The sequence below is a fragment of the Equus asinus genome, chromosome 10, assembly GCF_041296235.1.
Source record: "Equus asinus isolate D_3611 breed Donkey chromosome 10, EquAss-T2T_v2, whole genome shotgun sequence".
Taxonomy (NCBI): Eukaryota; Metazoa; Chordata; class Mammalia; order Perissodactyla; family Equidae; genus Equus; species Equus asinus.
The window spans coordinates 49924929-49934515 of record NC_091799.1 but is presented as its reverse complement, the minus strand read 5'-3'; the positions used below and the strand labels follow the sequence as shown (position 1 = coordinate 49934515).

The 9587-nt window shown below is 37.6% G+C and overlaps 1 pseudogene; it reads right to left on the bottom strand.

The window, feature by feature from the left end:
- Positions 1-8140: 8140 nt before the first annotated feature.
- Positions 8141-9098, bottom strand: LOC106847283 (olfactory receptor 2T4-like; annotated as a pseudogene).
- Positions 9099-9587: the final 489 nt, after the last annotated feature.

The window sequence follows — 9587 nt, the reverse complement described above, 5'->3', positions numbered from 1 at the left end:
TGGAGAAAGTGAGAATGGAGGATCATAGCCCAGACTTAAACAGCAACACTTTTACTGATGGTCTACAGGATATCCTACCTATGTGGAATGTATTTCTATGGACACTCCGTGGGTTGGCCTGTCCAGAGAAGAGGAACCTTCACTGATATTCCACAAAATGTCCATTTCACATATGATGCATTCTAACTGGCATCCCAAGGGTTGTCATATCTGCATGGTCTCATCTAGTCTGAAGCAGATGGGGGCATGTAGACCTAACTGGGCAAACACTTCCAGGCGTGTCTCTACATGAAGGTAGGAGAGCAAGCCATCACTAGTAGAACACTGCCCATCTCTGCCCTAATTAGCCACTCTTGTCACCAAATATTTCTGTGTGGCCCTCTTCCCACATATAGAATACACTTTCCTCATAAAAGAAAGCCAAAATATGTCCATTGATGGCATCCATCTCAAGATCTAAGATTCCTAGGTGACTCAAGATCTCTCCATCAGGACCAAATGTGGGTCCTCTTGGTACAATCACTTATTAAGTGAAAATTAAAATGATCTCCCTCATCTACCCGCCCCTAGGAGCTCATACGAGATACAGTGTTCATGTACTGTAGAAACAGAAACAAGTTTATTTGAAGAAATGCTTCCATTCAGAAAGGAGAGGCAAGGTAGTCACGTAGCAGATAGAGGGCCATAGTAGTTCTGCCGTGTAGATACACAAACATAGTGGGGAGGGGGAGGCTCCTTCAAAAGGTCAGTTCTGATCTCCAGGAGAAAAATCCTCATCCTTCTCTGTAGCTCCCTGGCTCCATCTTGTCAGAGCTGCTACCTTATCCATGTCCATCCTTAACTATGTTTGAACTGAACATGGGGGCTATGTCTTCTTTGAGGGCTGTGCTGTTTGCAAACATACCTGTGCTCCAATGGCCACTGGGTAGCCCATGCAATCAATATGGATTTTTTGTGTGTTTTCAAATATGTTTTAGTTTATTTATTTTTAGTGTTCTGGATGCTTTGATAATAAAGAAAAATATTCTTACTTATCTGCTTCCAGTAAATTTTGAGAGCCAGTAGACTTTTTTTCTAAAGAACAAACACTGAAGCTTGATTTATTTATTCATCACCTGTGCTTCTCACCACATAAACAGTTGCTTAGAAACCATCTTAGATAAAAGACCTAAAAGCCACATGCTTAAACTGATCTTCACCTCAGAAGTTTTACTGCAACCTTTTCACTTGAATGAAAGTTTTACTAGAACATTATAGATAAAAGTGTTTTTAAGATTCCTTTTCTTACTATTTGGAGTACAGTAGTAATCATAGGTTTTTCAAACCCTAAAAGGCCTTGAATTTCTGTCTCTATCTGCTCTGTTTCATGTCTGTTGCATGCTGGCCAATTCTCTCATGAGACCCTTTTTGTTCTAACCCTTTGCCAAATGAAACCAGCAGCAATAAACAGATACCCTCATCATTTTGCTCTCTACCCAGCTCTCCTAGAGCCACCAACTCAGAAGCCATGAGACCTCTCTTCAAATTATCATAAGTAACCATTTTACAAAATGTTTAGGTACAATGTAATATTGATAGCTCTCATTCTAGCTCTTGAAATCCATGCTATCACCCTCTACCTTCTGACTATCTAGCCAAATATATGGTTTTTATGCTTTTGTAAAGTTAGTACACACTCAAGCTACAACCTCCACTATTAGATTGCATTATTAGTTCTAGCCTCTGTAACACACATCTCTGAAATTTCGGTGGCTTTATGCAAAGAGTTTATTTTATCCTAGGAAAGGCCCATTGTTGACATTCCTAATTGAATAAGTCTTGTTTGTCCCTGCCTCCATGGAAAGACTCATGGTCCTAGCTCCTTTCCTCTAATGGGATGCCTCTACTGGTTCTTCTACATTTGTACAGAAGACAAAATTACACAGGAGTGGAAGGCCACTCACCTCTTTATAAACCACTTTAGAACAGAAATGGCACACAGCTCACACTCCACTGGTGTCAACTGATAACATACCTCCTGCCATCATGTATAAAGGGGACCTGGAAATGCAGTACCTGGTGGAGCTACCACTTTCTAGCCATAAGTCTACATTATAGACACATATAGCCTCTTATTCTTTATTCAGATCTCTGACCAAGTGCCTTTTAACAGAGATATTTTTGAGTATTGAATCTCTAATATAGCAACTATCAGTCACTCTTTTTTATGATTTTTCTTTATTCATTTGACATATCACCACTTGACATAATATAGAAACATTTAAAAATATAGTATATATGGAGAAAAAATATATATATATACACCCCCTCCATATTGTCCTCAAAATCTTGAGGGTAGTAACTTTTACCCAGTGTTTAGCTCCCAGATCTAAAACAGTGCATCACGCTTCTAATACTTTGTATATATTTCTGCAATGAATGAATAGTAAAAAAAGTCAAATTATAAAACAATTAAGTAAAATTTAGTAAAAGTGAGACATCTACTGCCAACAACAAAGTGCACTTATAAGTACATCCCAAGATAAGAATATAATTGGCCATATTCATATAGATACAGAGATTAACAGTGATATATATTTTCTAACATTTTGTTATAGCAAAAATTAGGAGACATAAACTTTTAAGAAAGAAATGACTAAATAGAATTAAAAGTCATACAATTAAATTATGAAATTTATTTATTATTAAACTATAAAATTAAATGATAGAGAAAATTGAAGTATACATTTCTGGAAAGATCAAAATGTCAAAAACTAATCGTGCTAATTTAAAATAGGCTTAGAACAATCTGTGAAGAGTGGTGGCATGGATGTAAATCTAAAGAAGTTTGATGGAGACTGTCCTGCTCTCCACTGACCTTCTCCCTCTTCTCCCCTGGAACTCAGCTCTGCTTCATTTCCCAGCCTCCTTTACAGTTTGGTGTGGCCATATGACTTATTTCTGATCAGTGGTCTGTGAATGGAATTGTGAACCCACACCGGGCTTGACACATGAGAATCTCTCAGGTACTCTCTTCCATTCCCTTTTCCCTTCTACCATCTTGGTGCAGAAAGGTCATGACACATTGGAAGCTACAGAACCACATGATAGAGGGAGCATGCATGCCTGAATTACCATGTGGAAGAGGGCCCCCTACTATAACAAAGCCCTGATTCAGAATTTTTGTTAACTAGAGATGACCTGCCACTGTGTTTGGAGCATTATGTATGCAGTGGTTTGCTGCAGTAGCTAGCACTCCCTTATCTAGAGAATATACATCAAATAAATACTTGTTATTTGGATACATGTACACATGCAAATTATCCACATGGGTTATACATTTCTCAAGACAGATGTGGCTTCTGCAAAAAAGGAGAAAGGATTGAGACATAGAGTGATAGACTGATTGATATTTTACTTTAATGAATCTTTTTCTTCTTGAATGTCCTCACTCTGCTGCATACTGTAAGGCTGGGAATGGAGAAAATTAATTTTAAAATTACCTGATAATGGACTCTTAGACTTTATTGGTGTAAGTATCCCCTTTCTGATGACTGAGGTCCATTCTGGGATGGGTTCAGTATTTCAGAATCCTAGTCCTCACTTACTGTCCTCCATGTATGTTCATGGAATTTTATATGTCCTGTGGTATCAGGTAGAAAATGGCCTTAGTTGAATAAGAACCCACTGGATCTTGGCCATCAGGGATGGTCTGGACTGTCCCTGACTTGGTTTCTGCTGAGGCAGGACAGCTACTATTTGAAATTTTCAGATACCATGTCAGTATTGTCATGTTCTTCGCAATGTACCCTTGACTTCACAGCCAGGGGTACATTGGGAAGATGTAAAATATCTTTCTAAAAAAAATAGGAAATTCTAAACCAGAAAGAAAATGATCGACATATTTGACACCATAAAAAAATATGCACCATACAGAAAACTATAGGCTTATGTTGAAATCTCACTTTTGGAAAATGCATACATATATAACAGGGGATTAATATTGATAATATATAAGAGGAAACAATTCAGAGGGAAAACTATGGAGTCAAAAATAATTTAATCTTATAATTGGCTAGTTAGGAGCTTAAGAAATACTGTAGAACAATGAATATATGGAAAGGTGCTAAATCAAAATTAGTCAGACAAAAGTAAATCCAAACATGTAATCTAGATGGAAATGATAACTTTGGCAAATCTGCAAAGTGTACCCAATATTGATGAGTGAATACATCAGGATCAAGGTAGAAAAGAGGTGGGTGGGGTAATGATTTTCATCAAGGTATGGAGAATCACCTAAAGACACCAACAAAAGGAAGCTCTCTCAAGCCTTGGTCCTCAGGGACAGTAGGAAAAGCAGCACTTTCCAGGATCCACAGCAGCCGAAGCTTCAAGGAGGATGACAACTGCGAGATTGGTGTCCCAGGTAGAGGAATTGGACTTTGACAGTCTCAACCTGGCAGAGATGGTGTTGAGAGAATAAATACCCAGACCTCAGTCTGTTCCTCCCCTCTAGTCTTCTGATGAAATCCCTCATTGGCCAAACCATCCACAAAGCAGAGGGACAAGTAGCCTCCTTTGGTCACAGAGCAGCCTTGGAAGAGCAGATGTCTATGATGGGGAGGATAGAGACTCTTCAGCACAATGGGAATGTTAAAAACTTGTCCTCTTTCTGCATGGATGGTGGTGGCTAAATTAATCTAGAATTGTTTAGCATAAAAATCAGCATTTTGTATCAAAATGCAAAAATCATTTATCATTTGGATAAAAATTCCTTCCTGGGAATCTGTCCTATAAAAGTAAGCAAATATGTGAAGAAAGATATTTGTACAAGGCACACCTTTTTTTAAATAGTTATCAAGATTCAACAATGGTACTGTTAAGCTCACAGGTAATTTACTGTAAAATTGATGACATATCCAGCCTATGGAATAAGACCCATTCTCCATGCACTGAATGGGTAAGATTCTTAAGATAGCTTACTGAGACAAAAATGCACTTTGTGTGTCAATACTTGATTTTCTCATTAAAAAAGTTGTTTGAATTACAGAACTCCAGATTTCCTAACTATAACATTAGAGGTTTACATTTGCTGAACTTGGTGTCAAACAAGTACAGATTCCATTTCTTAACAAATAATAACCTAAGGTAGAAAAAAGGCAGTCAAAACCATGTTAAAGGCCAATTTTACTGTATATAATCCATTTAATAAGCCTAATTTTTTATCCATCCCAAGAAAATAGTTTTATTCATTCTATTTCTTAAAATTTTATCTTTTGAAAACATTTAAGAAAGCACGAGACCAGCCCTGGTGTCTAGTGGTTAAGATTTGGTGCTCATACCTATTTGGTCCAGGTTTGTTTCCCAGTTAGGGAATCATCTGTCACACTGTGGGGGCTGTATGTTGTGGTGATGCTGAAAGCTATGCTACTGGTATTTCAAATACCAGCAGGGTCACCCATGGTGGACAGGTTTCAGTGGAGCTTCCAGACTAATGCAGACTTGGGAGAAGGACCGGGCCACCCACTTCTGAAAAGATTGGCCATGAAAACCCTGTGACTAGCAGTGGAGCATTGTCTGATATTTCACCAGAAGGTGAGAGGAAGGCATAGAAAGACTGGGGAAGGGTTCCACTCTGCTGGACAAAGAGTTGCTAGGAGTCAGAATTGGCTCGATGGCACTAACAACACAAAAAGGCAGAAAATTTATGAAAAAATGATGCAAGCTTTTCTACTTGATTCTCAAGTTGGTTAATTCCTAAACTTGAATGAAGTATTCCAATCACAGTCCTTAATGTACTTTGAAGGATGTAGAAAACCGAGGCCTTCATACCATGGGATGGAATTGATTTATTTGGCCAAATGTTGGTGGGATCACTATCATAAACAGAGGAATAAATAAGACATTTGAAAATTTTAAATGTTTTCAGAGCATGGCTACATATTTAGCACTATGAGAACATGCATTTAAGTGCCTGGAGCTCTTCCATTTCTGTGTTTAAGTCTAGATACAAGGAATTTTGAGCAGTGATTGTTCCTGCATATCTAGGAATTCTAAATATTAGATATCATATATAATTTAACAAATAATTTTCCCAACTGCATAGTTTTTGTAAGTTCTTATTAGTAGAGGTTATGGAAAATGGTATTTTGAAAACATTATCTAACAAGATAATTAATTCTAAAATGTGTTTAAAGAAATCTTTTTAGTTTGAGATAGAATAATTAAAAACAACTCTTTGGAAGAATATGATCCGCACCACGTTTTGTTTTATTTTGTTCCATTTTGTTCTCCACGTCTAGGGTGTTGCAAATGGAGCAATCAAATGTGTGGATTGTTATGGTTCAGCAAATTGAGGGGTGATATATAGTCTTCTCAGTTACTTTAAATGTAGAGTGTGCGTATTTTATTCATTCAGTTTTACTGCAACACAATATTAAAAATTGGTTTTCCAATATTGTTTCCCAAAACACTACAAGATCTTTATTTTATAGTTATGAACTAATCAAGTCTATCAAGAGGAAAAGAACCTCTGTACTTTTGAAATCATCTGATCATCTGATTCTTCACAAGTTGGACACAGCCCACTGGAAATGGTAGACATGCCACCATGTCTGTGGATTTATGGAACAAGTTCAACAAGGCACAATATACTGCAAATATCCCTCCCTGCATCCAAACCCCCCACCTCACAGTGGGGTGTTTCTGGTGTTAAGATATGGCCCATTCCACTTAAATCAACACCATTCTGCTCACAATCCTCATTCACCTGGTCTCCCTACCTCCAGTGTTGCACTTCCCCAATCGATTTTTGCCAATTTAACATTTCTAAAATGCAAGTCTGACCATTTCACTACTTTTTGTAAAACTGTGGGTACACAGAAGGGCAAGAAATGAGTTTATATAGTAAAGCAGGAAAGGAGTCGTCTTTGGAACATTTACTTCTCCTGTTTGCTCAACCTCCCTACCTTTGCTCGTGCTGTGCTTTTTCTGTGACATCATGTCCTTGAGCATGTGTCCCTTGCCCCAGCCTCTATACTCATCTGAGGGTAACATCTAGTCACAATTTAGCACTAAAATTCTAGGGTCTGCTGTCAGCAACTTTGTATGATCAAACACACATGTCACAGGTAGAACCAATGTGTCCTTACAAGATTTGTACCCTTTCCACATGAGAATGAAGGCATAGCATACATTTTATAGCACCTGTTTGCATATAAAACTACAAATAAAGTTTCAATTACTTCAGGACTCCAGCTGTGTAGTATTCAGATTTTTATTTTATTTAGCTATTTTGTATTGTAATATGCATAAGAAATACTTATTTCATAATTGAATAAATAAATCGGTTTGAATATTTGATATCCTCTCTCTCTTTCTTTGTATGATAAATTAGCATACATCAAATTCAACTCAGATATTACCTCATACAATAAACCTTTCTTAAATTTTCCTTCCACTCCAAGTTTATGTTTTTCCCACAGTCCCAAATACAATTCTGGATCTTAAACCTACTGTTTGGTGGGGACTATTCACCACCACTGGAAGCCTTCAGGGGTGGATAATGTGGAACAATGTAGCACTAACAAGGTGGGCACATGACAGATTGTCTCTGTAATAACTAGTCATGTTGAAATGATCATATTTTCCAAGATGTTATGGCACTTCCATTGTGACCAAACAAAATACAAGCTAAAAAAGGAGGGAGGATTGATATTTTAATAATTTTATAGAATAATTTTACATTTACAGAAAAGTGGCATGACTAATAAAGGTACAAACTACAGCCACATACCCTTTACCCAGACTCGCTAATTGTTAACATTGTACCTCTTTTGTTTCATCACTTGCCTCTCTCTTTCCATGTCTCTCTCTTAAGTCAATTTTATAGTATCTTGTGACCTTTTTGTTCTACATACTTTTATTATGTATTTCTCTCAACTTCAGTAAATGAAACATCAGTACAATATGATTGTACAATACATTTTGGACAGAGAAGGATTAGAAAATTGAAAAGTTTTCCAGTATAGGGAAGAAATTGTTAATAGTATGAAAATGAGGTGATACATCAAGGTAAGAAAGTCTAAGGAATAGTCTTGACATAAAATTCTAAACTTATGATGTGTAGAGAGAAGGAAAAACACATTAACATCAAAGTTTTTTAGTTTATAGTTTTTTGAAAGACAAGTTCACGTAACATTTTCTTCAGATGCAGTATGACATCTTTATTCCTTAGACTAACAAATTAAAGGGTTTAGCACAGGAATTGAGTAGGGTGTAAAAGACAGATACCATCATATCATTATCAGGGGTGTGGTAAGAATTGGGGAACATGTAAGTGTAAACAGCAGCCCCATAGAGGAAGATGACCATGGACATACAGGAGGAAAAACCAGCAAACACCTTCTTCTAGCCCTCTGCTGAGTTCATCCTGTGGATGGTAAGGAGGATAAAGTAGTAACAGCCTGAAATGACTGTCACCAGAATGAGGAGCATAGAGTCACAGCACAGGTACATGAAAATCTCATATAGAGAAGTGTCCAGGCAGGAGAGCTTCAATACAGCAGAGACTTTACAGAAGAAATGATGGATCTCTCAGGATCTGCAGGAGGGGAAAATCAAGGCGATGGTAGTGAACAAGAAGCCAACCACTGAGCCCAGAAACCAGCAGCCAGATACCAGGAGGAGAAACACCTTATGGTTCATGAAGACAGGGTAAAAGAGGGGATGCTAGATGGGCATGTAGCAGTCATAAACCATGGAGGCTAGAAGTAAAAATTCTGAATCTGCTAGTGTTTCATAGAGGAACACCTACATCTCAGATTCACGGGCTGAGATCTCATTCACACCCATGACCTGGTTGATGAGCGTCTTGTGCACAGTGACAGAAATGTACATCATTTCCATGAAAGACAATTGGCTGCTGAAAAAGTGCATGGGGTGTGCAGGTAGGCATCAGAGTTTGTCAGAAGGATAAGAACTGTCTCCAGACAAGATCATCAGGAAAACCAAGAAAATGACCATACAGATGAGAGTTGGCTTTTGGATTGACTGAAGATTCCCACCAGGATGAAATCCGAGTGTCCAGTGTCATTGACCACCCATGTTGTGTTTTCCATGAGGTTTCCCCCATGCCACCAAAGACAGCTTTGGGGTTAATGGGTCACTCATGGGATTTAAACACCTGAAATCGATAAATGAATGTTTACTGAGAAAGTGTGTGTGAGTGTTTGTGTGCTTGTGTACACCAAGTTTATTTTGCTAACCAGAGGAAGTCCCATAGGCCTGTGTATTTGTGGATTGCAAATTACTTATTATTTAATGAATTTAATAAAAAAACTAATAATTCACAATTGTGAGTCAAAATAAAGAGTAAATTAGGCTGAAGTTGACACAGTTCAGGTCATGATGGTTGCTAATGTTAGATAGGGTCAAGTGTAAACATACACTTGGAATTTACAGAGGTGCTGCCTTAAGAAAACAGAGAAAGTGAATCACTGGGAAAAGAGGAATCAAAATTGTATTTCTGGAGTGTTTGTTATATAAGTCTAAAGTTAATTAACCTCTCTAGTTTGAGGATCCAACTGCAATCTTAAAGACTCTTGGAG